At 43.6% G+C, this 12,533-nt stretch overlaps 1 protein-coding gene across 1 annotated transcript in view; it reads left to right on the forward strand.

Moving 5' to 3' along the window:
- The first annotated feature begins 6,124 nt into the window (after positions 1 to 6,124).
- Positions 6,125 to 12,533, forward strand: part of SRGAP3 (SLIT-ROBO Rho GTPase activating protein 3) — a 247,311-nt gene continuing 240,902 nt past the window's right edge. The window contains exon 1 of the mRNA XM_074313048.1: positions 6,125 to 6,245. The gene's annotated coding sequence lies outside the window, so the exon portion shown is untranslated. The remainder of the gene's footprint in view (positions 6,246 to 12,533) is intronic.

Here is a 12,533-nt window from a genome sequence, read left to right on the forward strand (position 1 = left end):
CTGATGGTCCAGCTAGGTTTTATTTTTGGGAAAACACGGTATTTGTTCACTCATTCCTTTTTTTAAAAACATTTTTATTAAAATATAGCTAACACACAACAATTGTATTAATTTTAGGTGTACACCATAGTTATGCAACATTTATATGCCTAAAGAAGTGATCACCATTATAAGTTCAGCAACCATCTGATACCGTACCATGCTGTTACAATATTATTGACTATATTCCCTATGCTGTACATTACATCCCCATGACTTATTTATCTTTTTTGTTTTTAAAGATTTTATTGGGGAAGGGGAACAGGTCTTAATTGGGGAACAGTGTATACTTCCAGGCCTTTTTTCCAAGTCAAGTTGTTGTCCTTTCAATCTTAGTTGTGGAGGGTGCCATTCAGCTTCAAGTTATTGTCCTTTCAGTCTTTGTTGTGGAGGGCGCAGCTCAGCTCCAGGTCCAGTTGCCGTTTCTAGTTGCAGGGGCACAGCCCACCATCCCTTGCAGGAGTCGAACTGGTAACCTTGTGGTTGAGAGGACGCGCTCCAACCAACTGAGCCATCTGGGAGCTCAGCGGCAGCTCAGCTCAAGGTTCTGTGTTCAGTCTTAGTTGCAGGGGGCACTGCCCACCATCCCTTGCGGGACTCAAGGATGTGAACTGGCAACCTTGTGGTTGAGAGCCCACTGGCCCATGTGGATATCGAACTGGCAGCCTTCAGAGTTAGGAGCATGGAGCTCTAACCACCTGAGCCACTGGGCCGGCCATGACTTATTTGTTTTATACCTGAAGATTTGAACCTCTTATTCCCCTTCACCTTTTCCCCTTTTTAAAAAAATTTCAATTAATTATTGCTACCCCAGCTTTTTTTTTTTTTAATTTTCATTTTCATAAAATATCTTTTCACATCCCTTTGCCTTCAGTCTGTGTGTCTTTCAATCTGAAGTGAGTCTCTTGTAGGCAGCATATATAAGGGTCTTGTTTTCTTATTTGTTCAGCCCTTCTATGTCTTTTGACATAGGAGGGAACATTTAATCCATTTACATCGAAAGTAATTGTTGATAGATATGTAGCTATTGCCATTTTATTATTCATAATTTTGATCTCCTCCCCCCCCCCCCATCTTAAAGAAGAAGTCCCTCTAACATTCCTTGTAATACTGGTTTGGTGATGATACACTCCTTTAGCTTTTTCTTGTCTGGGAATCTCTTTTTGTTCTTCGATTCTAAATGATAGCTTTGCTGGGTAGAGTAATCTTAATTGAAGGTCCTTGCTTTTCATCACGTTGAATATTTTCTGCCAATCCTTTTTGACCTGCAAAGTCAGCTGTTGAGAAATCAGCTGACAATCTTATGGGAGCTCCCTTATAAGTTACTAGTTGCCTTTCTCTATTTTTAGGATTCTCTCTTTGTCTTTAAACTTTGCCATTCTAATTATAATGTGTCTTGGTGTTGGCCTGTTTGGGTTCATCTTATTTGGGACTCTCTGTGCTTTCCTGGTCTTATATGTCTATTTCCTTCGCCAGGTTAGGAAAGTTTTCAGTCATTATTTTCTTCAAATAGGTTCTCAATCCCTTTTTCTCTTCTCCTTCTGGTACTCCTATGATGCGAATGTTTTTACACTTGATGTTGCCCCAGAGGTCTCTTAAACTATCCTTATTTTTTGGATTCTTTTCCTTTTTGCTGTTCTGAATGGGTGTTTTCTGCTACTTTGTGTTCCAAATTGTTGATTCGATCTTCTGCTTCATCTAGTCTGCTGGTGATTCCTTCTAGTGCATTCTTCATTTCAGTTATTGTACTCTTCACTTCTTTTTATTTTTAAGATTTTATTGGGGAAGGGGAACAGGTCTTTATTGGGGAACACTGTGTACTTCCGGGATTTTTCCAAGTCAAGTTGTTGTTCTTTCAATTTTAGTTGTGGAGGGCACAGCTCAGATCCAGGTCGAGTTGCCGTTGTTAGTTGCAGAGGGTGCAGCCCACCATCCCTTGCGGGAGTCGAACCAGCAACTTTGTGGTTGAGAGGATGTGCTCCAACCTACTGAATCATCCGTGAGCTCAGCAGCAGCTCAGCTCAAGGTGCCATGTTCAATCTTAGTTGTGTGTGGGGGGACAGAGCCCACCTTCCTTGTGGGAGTTTAAGAGTTGAACCGGCAACCTTGTAGTTGAGAGCCCACACTCCAACCAACTGAGCCATCTGGCCACCCGGGAGCCGAGCGGCAGCTTATTGACTTCATTCTAGTTGCGGAAGGCGCCGCTCACTGGCCCATGTGTGAATTGAACCAGCAGCCTCATTGCCCAGAGCTCGCGCTCTGACTAACTGAGCCACCCATCCTCCCGTATTCTTCACTTCTGACTGGTACCTTTTCATGGTTTCTGCGTTTTTAAAAATTTTATTTTTATTAATTTTTATTTCTTTTGTGCTTGCTATCTTTCTATTGAAGTTCTCATTAAGTTCCTTGAGCATCTTTACAAACATTGTTTTAAACTCTGTATCTGGTAGGTTGCTAGCCTCCATTTTGTTTAGTTCTTTTTCTGGAGTTTTCTCCTGTTCTTTCATTTGGGATGTATTTCTTTGTTTCCTCATTTTGGCTGCCTCTCTGTTTCCATGTAGTAAGTATATCTGCTGATCCCCCAGTCTTGGCCAGGTGGCCTTATGTAGTAGGTGCCCTGTGAGGCCTAGTGGCACATTCTCCCTGATCAACTGCACTGGGTGCTCCAGGAGTGTCCCTTGTGTGGGTGGTGTGTGCCCTCCTGTTATAGTTGAGCCTTGGTTGCTATTGGAATGTCAGTGGGTGGGGTTGACCCTCAGGCTGATTCGGGTTTTGCCACATCCACTGAGTGGGATTTGCCCATGTAGGCTCTGGTGCCTGTTGAGACTGCCCTTTGTGTGTTTTTACTTGTGGGGCTAATTGGGCAATGCACTGCTCTTCTCTGAAGCCAACCTCCAAGTATGTTGGTTCTGGGGCCTCTTACGAGGGGCTCCAGTGCAGGCCCAGGTCACCCACTGTCTGTGACTGGCCAGGGACTATCTGGTAAGAATGACAAAATGGTCTGAGGTTGTTCACAGATGTTGTTGGGGCTCCTCTTCCTGCCACCAGTACTCTGGGCTGTGGAGGCCTGTGTGGGGCTGGGGTTCATCACTCCTCCAGGGGGAACCTCTGCAGCCGAGATATTTCTCCCAGTTCTCAACCGCCACACAGAGTTTTGGGGTTAGCCAGTTCCGTGTCTCTGCCCCTCCTTGCAGTCTCAGTGTTTTTTTTTTTATATCCTTAGTTATAAAACTTCTGTTCAGCCAGACTGCAGATAGTTCTCCAGGTAGACTGTTCTATAATTTAGTTGTATTTTTAATTTGTTCATGGAAGGAAGCAGGCACAGTGTTTATCTACTCTTCCATCTTGGATCTTCTGTTCACTCATTCTTGAGACATTTCCTGTGGACGTAATATGCTCCAGGAGACAGGACAGAGAAGTAATTTCCTAATTCTTTTCTCTATCCTCTGCTGTTCTGTGCTTTCTTCTTTGGGCATCATGCTTTGGCTGTAGGGTTTATTTTGCCTTCTTAGCAAGGCTGATATAATGGAAATCCAGCCCTACAAAATGGCACATTTTGTTCACTGGGGAAAACCATTTGTGTGCAGGTTTATAGGACTGTTCTCAACACCTAATGGGGGCAGCGAATGCAGCAGGATTGGTTTCATGAAAAACTTTGAAGCTGGGATGGTTCTTTAGAGTTGTCTAGATTGAGACAAGGGGGTGCAGCCACCTACCCCACAGTCATTGGTGCAGGTGCCTGGAGAGGGGGCATAATTTAGGGTGAGTAGCTCTCTGTGAGGAGAGTTCTGTAGGGGATCAGGGTGGCATAGCACACTCAGTGGATACTACACCAACCCTCTGCTTTTGTCCTTAGGAACTACAGGTAAAAAAAGTAGGCCTGGTGTGGGGGCAGAGCCCCAGAAAGTAGTTTCCAGGCTCTCGGCCTCACATAGACAGGTGCTGACTCAGGTAGTAAATGGCCATCAACTGTGATTGGATGGCCATCAGCTGTGGCTAGTTGGCCGTCAGCTGTAACCAGTAAGCCATTAGCCACTAATATAACTGCTGTGGGTACGCTAGCAGAAAGAGAAGAATGGGGGCTAGCAAGAAGATGGCGGCTGGGCTGGCAAGCATGGATGACGGTTTGCGGACAGTGTGGATCCAGCCTCCAGTGAGAGTATAGTGCCGCCAGAGAGAATATAGTGGTATGACTCCCCTACCTATGGCTCCTTGGGTGTTCCTTTTTGGCCTCACCACATCCTGCGTTCTAGTGTGGGCAGCGGGAGCAGAGACCCCGCAGGCCTCCCTGCATGACACCTGGAAACATAGCACACAATACTAGCAGCATGACAAAACAGGAGTTGAGGTTTTTCTTTTAATCTTTTGCTCAAACATTATTATAACAGCAAAACAATTTTATTAGATTCCCAACTTCCTTCTGACTTACTTGTTTTCCTTTGTTGTGCTATTATCTGGTCAGTATTCTTTTGCACATACCAATGTTATATAGTTATGATTGTAGGCATTATGTATATGTGTATATACGAGGTCTGACAATTAAGTTCGTGAACTCATCCTAGAAAAAGTGCTACACAACTAATTGCTGAATATCACTACACTCAACTTCGAAGTACTCCCCTTGGGAAGCTGTGCCCCGATGTCAGAGCCTAGTCCACCCTTCAAAGCAATTTTGGAACTCTTTTTCTGGAATGGCCATCAGAGCTGTCGTCATATTACCCTTGATGTCCTGAATGTCATCAAAATGTCTTCCTTTCAATATTTCCTTTATCTTTGAGTAAAGAAAGAAGTCATTGGGGGCCAGATCAGGTGAGTAGGTAGGGTGTTCCAATACAGTTATTTGTTTACTGGCTAAAAACGCCCTCACAGACAGTGCTGTGTGAGCTGGTGCATTGTTGTGATGCAAGAGCCATGAATTGTTGGTGAAAAGTTCAGGTCGTCTAACTTTTTCATGCAGCCTTTCAAGCACTTCCAAATAGTAAACTTGGTTAACTGTTTGTCCAGTTGGTACAAATTCATAATGAATAATCTCTCTGATATGAAAAAAGGTTAGCAACATCGTTGCAACAAGTTCACAAACGTAGTTGTCAGACCTTATATGATTTGCAAATATTTTATCCTTTTCAGTAGGTTGCCTTTTCATTTTGTTGATGGTTTCCTTTGCTGTGCAGAAGGTTTTTAGTGTGATACAGTCCCACTTGTTAATTTTTTAATTTTATTACTTTGCTTTAGGTGTCATATCTAAACAATCATTGCCACAACTCTGATTTCTGTCACCATGGATTAGACTTGTCTGTTTTTGAATTTTACATGAAAGAAAACATAGAGGATGGACTCTTTTGATACATACATATTTAAGAAACTGACTTTCCCCCTTTCTTTTATATTACTCATGTATTTCTTTTATGGAAAAGATAGCCTTTTGTTATTGACTTTCAGTTATATATAATAATATTATCTAGCATTAAAAAGTGATTGTCCTTCGATCCACTTCCTTTTGGTAACCACTGAATCTTGGTATATTTTCTTACAGCAGTGGTTCTCAGCAGTCTGGTCTCCAGACTAACAATGTCAGAGAACTTGTTAGAAGTACAAAATTTCCAGCCTCATCCCAGGTCTGCTGAATCGGAAACTCTGGGGATAGGGCCCAACAATATGTTTAAAGAAGTCCCCTAGGAATTTCTGATAATACGTATTTGCAAACCATTTCCTTAGGATGTTTTTCTTTTTATTTCCCAGGTTAGATTATAGTGTATTCACATTTTTACATTCTACCCTTTCATGTAACAATTAATCAGAAGCAGTACCATGTCATGACAGGTAATGAGTTAACTTATCCACCTAAAATACATTGGTGTGGTCTAGAAGTGTAGTAAGGAGGCTAAATGTGGCCTCTTTTGGCTTTGGCATTCCCTTGGGGTAATTATTTCCCAACATGACCACATTTGTGGATTGCTTCCTTAACTTGCTGTCATCACCGTATATAGCATGATGATGCTGGAAACGTGTTTGGGTAGAATGACTCAAGTTGGAGTTGGGAAGATTTACAAACAGACTTTGTCTCCTCCAGGACTGATGAGTAACAATTGGATCCAGGCACATGACACAGAAGACCGACACTGTGGTTTCTAAATAAGAATTGGTCTTAAGGAATCTTGGTGGGCAGACACCGACATGAACGGCAGAGGAGACATCTTGAAGGAAAGGTGAGTGTGTGGCTCTGCTGGGGGCACTACCTAGGCCCTTGGTTCTGGTTGAACAATAACCCCACCCCTCTTGCCTCATGATGCAGCGCTGCTGAGGAGCATGGCATCCAGTGGGAGACTCAGACTGGCAGGCCTGACTTTGAGAATGCCCATTGACTCTTCTTGTCTTGAGATGATATTTGTTAAACTGAAAGCAGCGGGCAAGGGACCTTATCCACAATCTTCCCCAGAGGTTGGCCCTCCACATAAAAGCCTTCTAGTCATTTTACAAGAAACAATCTTTCAAGAAACAATCTGTCAAGAGATGGCCTGTGAGGACTCAGCCTGGGAAAGTGACTTGCCCAAGGTCACATAGTTGGTGTGTGCTGGCAATGCTGTGATTCCAATCCAGTCACCTAACTCCAGATTCGACCTACTTTCCACCCTGTGGTGCTGCCTCCTGGAGAGGGCAGGATCCTGTTCTTATCCCTGGTGAACAGGATAGCAGGAGAAGGAGCAGCGTCACACTGTTTCAGAGCAATAGGTACTTCTGGGGGAAGGGAAGGAAGAAAACAGGAAAGGCAGTGTGATAGAATGCAAAAACGAGTGGGTTCTGGCACCAGGTTGACCTGATTTAGAACCAGAGCTGAAGCACTTACGGGTTGTGTGACTGGGTCAGTTAGTAAAAAATTACCCCAAAAACATGGCATAAAAACACACCCATTTATTCTCTCAGAGTATCGATGGATCAAGAATCCAGGTTCGGTTCCTCTGGGTCCTCTACTTCAGGGTCTGTCACAAGGCTGTGATTGAGGTATCAGCTGATGCTGAGGTCTCATATGAAGACTCAACTGGGGAAGGGTATTATATTCGTCAACTTGGGCTGGCATAACAAAGTACCAGAGACGGTGGTTTAAACAACAGACATTTATGTCTTTACAGTTCTAGAGACTGAAAGTCCAACATCAGGGTACCAGTTTGGTGGGCTCTTTTGAGAGCCCTCTTCCTAGCTTGCAAACAGCCACCTTCCTGCTCTGTTCTCACATGATGGAGAGAGAACACGCTCTCTGGTCTCTTCTTATAAGGGCACTCATCCCATTAAGGACCCCACTCTCATGATCTCATCCAAACCTACATTCCAAAGGCCCCATCTCCAAATCCTAGCACTTTGGGAGTTAGGGCTTCAACATACAAATTTGAGGGGAACACAATTCAATCCATAGTAGATCTGCTTCCAAGCTGACACATGTGGTTGTTAGCAGCATTCAGTTCCTCACACGTTGTTGGACTGAGAGTCTCAGTTCCTTGCTGCTTGTCGGTCAGAGATCACCCTCAGTTACATCCACTTGGTCCTTTTCAACAGTGCAGATGACTTAACTTCTCGAATCTTCCCCCTTTTTACCCTGCAAAATGGGGATATTTATAGCTATCTTAGAGTTGTGTGGGAATTCACTGAGGCTGTAGAAAATGGCTTTGCACAGAGGGTGGCACAATGTCAGGGCTTCCTAAATGGCAACTATTATTTCTATTATTATAATTCTTAGAGCATCTGATACTCCGGAGACTGGCTGTTGTCCAGACAGTATATGGGGATATGCCCCCTGTCACCTGCTGTAACACAGAGGCTTCCCCAGGAAAAGGACAATTTCTAAACTAGAGAAAATGCAGCTCATTTCCTGTAGCATCTCAGACGACGTGACTGGCAGTTCTCAGAGATGCCCCCCGGAGTCAAAAGTAGTCATACTTTTTGTTGTCCCTCCATATCAGCCTCTCAGAGCAGGCCCAAGAGTGTCCTTTCACACCAGTGGAAACCAGACCTCTTACAGTATCCATTGCCTGTGCATGACATGGATTCTCCAGGAAGTTCAACTTGAGCCACCTTTGTGCAGTCGATCTCAGTTTTTGTCTCTTAAACCATTGTCTGTTCTCCGTCTCATATTCATTACTATCTTAAAGTATCTGTGTCTGCTACTTTCCCATCTGATCCTGAGCACAGTTAACAAGGTGAAGCCGTGTTTCCCAGAGGCCTAGGGAGCCATATATTTCTCAGTCATTACTTGGGGCTATTATAGAGGGAAGTATAACTTTGTTTTATTGCCATGGGATAATGTAGATGTCCTAATTCTTGCTGTGTAAAAATAAGGCTGGACTGAATGTCTGTTCTGAATTATCTTTCTGCCTAAACAGAGCCCAGGAGGGACCCTAACTTGCAAAAAAATATATTATTCAGCCTGATGCTGATTTCATTTCCTAAAAGAGATTGGGTCCAAATAAGATGTTAATTGAATTCAGCCTCTTGACCTGACACTGACTTGGTTCTCCCTCCTAATGCCTTCCAACATGAGACAAGGGAGGAGAACGAGGAGGAGGAATAGACAAATAAAGCGACTCACGTGGGTTTACAGGCCGAGCCACTTCCACATTCCATAAAGCCCAAATGACTGTATAGGAAACAGCTGCAGTATTTACTGGGGCCTGGTAAGGCCTCATTACCATCCCACCTCCTCACAGGGGGTGTTCAGCTCCAAATGGAGTGCAGTGGAGGGAGTAATTGACTTTGCTGCCCTGGCACCTGGTATTTCTGCCAAATGCCTGAGGTCACTGCAGCAAACAGCACCCCCCTCCCCTCTGGGTAGAGGGAAGCCTCAGGGCCTCTAGTGAGAGGTGGGGAGCAGTGCCAAGAGGAGGTCGGAAGAGATTTCCTCGTTCATTTGTTCATATCTTCGTCCATTCACTCAATTGTTTATTGAGCACTTCCTAAATGTCAGGCGCTGTTGTAGGCTCATGGGACACAGTGACAGACGTGATCCCTGCCTTCTTAGAGCTTACACTCTAGAGCTGCTCTGTTCCATAGAATAACTACTACATTTCAATTGAAACTCATTAAAGTGAAATCAAATGAAACATTCAGTTCTTTAGTCACACTTGCCACATTTCAAGTGCTTGATAGGCTAGTGGCTATCGTATTGGATAGCACAGGTATAGGACATCTCATCCATCTCAGAAAGTTCTAGTGTGGCTGAGGTGTGGAGAGACAGCTGGGCTGTGTAATGGGAAATACTCTTCTTGAAAAGCCAGAGGACTTCTGCTGCATCAGCTGGCAGCTCTCCTCAGGCTTCGTGACAGGTTCTGACTGCTAAGAGACTGATCTCCTTCCTTTTCCTCATGGGGCCACGTGGGCAGGCTTCTGAGGCCTGTGAGTTCTTACGTGCAGCACAGTGTCTTTCCATGGGACGTGGCCCCTGCATGGACAGGGAAAGAATACCAGAGTCAGGGGCAGGTATCGTGCTTCCTAGCCCAGCTTTCCCACTGGGGAACTACTGACTTCCCTGAGCCTTCATTTTCTCCTCTGTAAAATGGGAGTATTATTACCTATCTCAAAGGGCTGTGCAAGGATAGATGATTGATGAGAAGGTGCTTTATAAACATCAAAGCTGGATGATTTCAAGCTGCTTTATCATATTTTCCATGGGTCTCTTCTGACAATCCCCCTTCTTTTTTCCCCACATCCTTTTCATAACAAACACATGATTTTGCCCATGCAGCATCCATATTCTTCTTTCTTCTGGAACAGCACCCCGATCCTCCTTTGGGAATCGCTCTGGCCATGTGGATTGTTTGGGGCTGACCCCATTGCACAGCTCCAGGGGCCAGCCCATGACCCAGGCCTCACCAAACAGGACGTTCCATTCCCCTGGTCACAGTTATTGGTTCAGGAATAGCTGTTTACCTCAGCCCAAGCCAGTTGACCATTCCTGGGACTTTGGCTGGAACTCCTAGGAAAGATTCTGTCTTTGCTGGAATTGCCAAGTTGGGGGAATGTAAGTCTGGAACTGTTGGGGGCCACCTGTGCATCTTATGGGAAGAGCCTGACACTCTATACAGTAAAACAGAATGGAGAGTTGGAGAAAGACCGTAGTGTCCTGGTGACATTGCTAAAAACCCTGGAGCCTGCCATGCCTGACTCAGATTCATTATGAACGAGGCTGATTCACATTTCATATGTACTTCCCTTTCTGTGAAGTGTTATCGTATTCTGTACTAATTTTTCTACTGGGTTTTTGGTATTTTCCTCATAGATTTGAAGGAACATTTTTTTAACATTTATTTTTTATTGAGGTGAAAGTCACATAACATGAAATTAACCATTCACAATGAACAATTCATTAACAATTTAGTGGCATTTAGTATATTCACCATGTTGTACAAGCATCACCTCTATCTAGTTCCAGAACACGTTTGTCATCACCAAAGAGACCCCATATCCATTGGGCAGTCACTTCCCTTTCCCTACCTCCCCCAGCCCCTGGCAACCACTCATCTGCTTTCTGTCTCTATGGGTTTATCTATTCTGAATATTTCAAATAAATGGACTCAAACAATATGGGACCTTTTGTGTTTGTCCCCTTTCACTTAGCTTCATGTTTTCAGGGTTCATCCCTCTTGTAGGATCATCAGTCCTCATCCCTTTTCATCGCTGAATAATGTTCCATTGTATGGAGCAACCACATTTTGTTTATCCATTCATCGGTTGACGGACATTTGGGTTGTTTCCACTTTTCGGCTATCATGCACTGTTCTGCTATGAACATTTGTATACAAGTATTTGAATTGTAAATCAGGGAAATCTATTTTTGTATATCAGGGAAATCAGTCCTTGGCCTAGGATAGGTGTTGCAAATATTGTATTTCAGTTTGCCATTTGTCTTTGACTTGGCTTCTGGTGGCTTTGGCCAGGCAGAGTTTTGAAGAAATTGTTACATAGTTGAATCTGTCAGGTGGGTTTTGTGGCACAGTTGGGAAGACCATCCTTATTTTTATAACTTGAGGGTATAAAATAATTCTCTAATTAAAGTTCCCACTTATCCACTCATTTCCTTATTGGTCAAATAGGGATTTAGAAAAGCTCCTCTTGTCCCTCAGGGTTATTGTGAGTACGAAATAAGAGAAATGATATGAAGGGGCTTTATAAGATATAAAGCAATGTATATACACAAGGCCTGTTGTCATCATCGCTATTAATTGTATCAAATTCTGGCACTCGCTAGCTGAGTTGTGTTGTTGCTTTCATTTTGCAGAGCAGAGACTAAAGGGCAGAATTACTCACTAAGCCAGCCAAGGATGCTTCAGTTGGTAGCAATGTGGAGAATGTCACAAAAGATGTCAGCTCTTATTAGTCATCTTAGGAGGGTTTCATATTTGACTGGAAAAATAAAATTGCCTTAAACCAAAAACTATTCTGGTCACTCTTCCTTCAAGTAGAGTCTTTTTTTCCTTTTCTTTTCTTTTCTACCAGGAAAAGAAGCCAGTTCAGTGAGTTTTGTGTTATTCAGCTGTTCTTGTAATTTAAGCCTTGTCCATGGCCATTTGTGACATGTTTTCCTTATATTTTTAACCCCCCAAATTCTTTTTTTTTTAATGGCAAACTTTAGGATGAACATTAAAATTGATTGAAAAAAAAATCTCAATACTTGACAACAATTATTACTATGATGATTGCTCTGGGGTAGAATGGTGTACTGGTTAAGTCCTTGGGCTCTGACATTGTTCAGACATGGGCTTGAATGTGATTCTATTAGTAGCTAGCTGTGTGACCTTGGGCACATTGCTTTACTGCTCTGTGCCTCTGTTTCCCCATCTGTAAAACAAGGATGATTATAGCACCTGACATACTGAGTTATAGCAGAAGTCAGTGATAAAATCTATATAGAGTACTTGGCCCAGTGCCTGTATGGAACAAGGGCTCAGTAAATACTAGCTATTAGTATAATTCAGGAATATCTAAAAGAATTCAGGATATGAGCCCGAGGGAAATGGAATATACCCTTCCAGGGGTATTCCTGTCCTGGTGGGTGGCACAGATCAAATCACATGGTAGAGCCCCTTCCCCTGCTGCATACCACATTTATTTAGGGAGAAATCTGGTTTCTGTTATTACCACGTGGAGGGTAAGCATCAGGAATAGCAGTTGGTTCTCATATAACAAGGAAGTGGCCACGTGGAGGGGAGAGCCGCAGAAGGGCAGCTGTGAGACTGGGGTGAGCTGTGGGGAGGACTGGAAGGAAAAGGTGAGGACACTGTGCTAGGGGGCCTGCCCAGGTCATATCTCCTCGTCTTGGGGACAGAAGATTCTGGTTGAGGTGGATTCACGGCGTGCAATGATGCATGTGCAGGGGGCACAACCTATTTTTTTCTTTTCCCCTTTTCTTCTTTCCTCTCTTCCTGCTCCTAACCTGCGTATCTGTGGAGCTCCTACTCTTACCATAGGTCCCGCATTATTGGACCCTAAAACAGAAATAACATCCGAAG

This window comes from Rhinolophus sinicus, linkage group LG10, assembly GCF_036562045.2.
Source record: "Rhinolophus sinicus isolate RSC01 linkage group LG10, ASM3656204v1, whole genome shotgun sequence".
Taxonomy (NCBI): domain Eukaryota; kingdom Metazoa; phylum Chordata; class Mammalia; order Chiroptera; family Rhinolophidae; genus Rhinolophus; species Rhinolophus sinicus.